Source organism: Zingiber officinale, chromosome 3A (genome assembly GCF_018446385.1).
Source record: "Zingiber officinale cultivar Zhangliang chromosome 3A, Zo_v1.1, whole genome shotgun sequence".
NCBI classification, from domain to species: Eukaryota; Viridiplantae; Streptophyta; class Magnoliopsida; order Zingiberales; family Zingiberaceae; genus Zingiber; species Zingiber officinale.
In genome coordinates, this window is record NC_055990.1 from 134245272 (window position 1) to 134247782 (window position 2511).

General features: G+C 34.5%; 1 non-coding gene across 1 annotated transcript; it reads left to right on the top strand.

Moving 5' to 3' along the window:
* The first annotated feature begins 1488 nt into the window (after positions 1–1488).
* On the top strand, positions 1489–1594 carry LOC122054320. Its single transcript, XR_006132647.1, has one exon. It is a non-coding gene; the product is annotated as a small nucleolar RNA R71 (small nucleolar RNA).
* Positions 1595–2511: the final 917 nt, after the last annotated feature.

Genomic DNA, 2511 nt, shown 5'->3' on the forward strand with positions numbered 1-2511 from the left:
AAGTGATGTATCGCCCTCTCCATCTTCGTCTTCTTTAAAGTTGTTTCAGGTGGTCGAAGACGGTTCAGTATGAGCTTCCCATTATTGGCCTCTCGAAAACCTACACACCCAAAAGAAAAACAAACCTCCCACAAGAATGTAATATAAGAAGGAACTAGAATCATATTAGTATGAATTGAGTATGTATCAAAAAATGAATCACATCCAACAAAATCAATTATAGGTACATCTATGAAATTTTCTAAAAGATCACTAAGAATACTAACCTTACATTGTTGAGATGTACCTGAAAGTTCTAAACAATGGGATGTGACTTCTTCAGAATTATGTAGTGGCTCTAGCTCAGGTGTTGATGATATCAATGATGGTGATTCTTGAGACTCTACTAGCTCTGTATAAGTCCCTACACATTGTTCCACAACATGATCAATTCTTAAAACCTCTAAGGGTTGTCTTGACGAAGGTGGTGATCCTTGAGATGCTGCTTCCACAATACAGCTCCCTACACATTCTTCCATATCATCATCATCAACACATACATCAAAAAATAAACCAACATCTATGTCCTCAATAGGAGAATCAATAACAAGAGGATCAATAACTTCACTTGCAGTTTTAAGTTGATCTACCACATCACATTCATCATCTGAAAATTCAATGTCACTATAACACCTTATAAAATTTTGAGGTAGATCTGAAAACTTATTTACCACTACATTATCAATAAAATCCTCATCTGAAAAATCTTCATCTTCATATATATTCAAAAATCTACACTCAACCATATTAGTGTCACAGGATTTGCCGAAGTCTTTATTTTCATTGACCCCCACTAACCTTTGTGGAAAAGGAACCCTTAGTGAAGGTCCTGGGAAAGACTGAACTCCCTTTTTCCCAAATTCCCTTTGAGCTTTTGGAGGAGGTCCAACTTGCTTATCTAATGTTGGTGTGATTAATCGTTGAGGGAAAGGTACTTCTGGCCTTTGGGAACTTCCTAGAGAAATGGAATTGAGTTCTTGTGATATTCTATTATTCTTCTCCTCAATTCTAAACATGTCATTCTTCAGAAGTTCTTCATGATTTTTGCCACTTCTCAACCCAACATCATCACACTTTTCATTGGATCTTGACTGTGTAGGAGGGGGATCTTCTTTAAACCATTTTGAAACAATACTATTAAGCTTTGCCCCCAAATGTTTGAACTCCTCACTCTGTGACTTGTGAATTTCAACATTTTTAGGTGGTTGAATTTCATTTTGTTTGACAGGCTCTCTTACATTTATGGCTTTCACTTCTTGAATATCTGAGGGAAATTCCATCCAACTTTTGTTCGACCATTCATGGAGGTTCAATGTCACTTGATCAATTAACGAATAAGCTTCATCTACACTTTTGTCTATAAAAGAACCTCCAGCTGATGAATCCAATAAAGTCTTGTCTGAGAAAGAAATTCCCCCATAGAATATGTGCAAAATCAACCATTTTTCAAAACCATGATGAGGGCACTGTCTTTGAAGACTCTTGAATCTATCCCATGCTTCAAATAATGATTCTCCATATGCCTGAGCAAAATTTGTTATGCAATTCCTCATATACACCGTTCTACTTGGAGGGAAAAAATGATTCAGAAATTGCTTCTCCAATTGTTCCCAACTTGTGATGCTTTGAGGACAGAGAGAATATAGCCAAGTCCTTGCTTTATCCTTGATACTGAAAGGAAATGTCATCAATCGAACTGCATCTGCTGATACTCCTTCACATTTCACCAAATCACAAATCTCTAAAAATGTTTCAAGATACAGATAAGGACTTTCTGATACTTCTCCTCCAAATTTGTGACCTTGTATCATGAAAATTATCTCTAGGTCTAGTTGGAAACTTTATGCTTCAATTTGAGGTTGCACAATGGGAGATAAAAATCTTGCAGAAAAGGGTGTAGAAAAATTTCTCATGGGCCTGCTTGACATGTTAGTGCTCATGGATATTCAAGAAGAAAAAGAAAATTATCAAGAATCAAAAACAAGAAATAAAATGCAATATGAAAAGCAAGAAAGCAAATGCAGAATTTAAATTGCAAGAAAGAAAGTGCATAATGAAAACAAGAAAGAAAAGATAAAAGGAAAAAGAAAAATATCTAGAATAATTCATATGCTAAAAATTACAAGATATGTTTACAAAAGAAAAGAAGAAAGAAACTAGATCAAAAGAGAAAACAGAGAAAAGTTAAATTAGAGTGCTAAAAATCAAGAATGCAAAGTTTGAATTAGAATTAGAATTGCAACAAAAAGAATTGTTAAGAATGTTATTCAAGAAAGGAAAAACTTTTGAAAACATAATTCTAACAATTAGTTATAACTATGCAAATCAAAAGACAGAAAGAAAAGTTATGTTTAGTCTAACTCAATTGATAATTCCTAATGTTATAGCGCAGTCCCCAGCAACGGCGCCAAAAACTTGTTACGCTCCGCAAGTGTACGGAAATGTCGCAAGTAATATAAAAGATTATCGTAT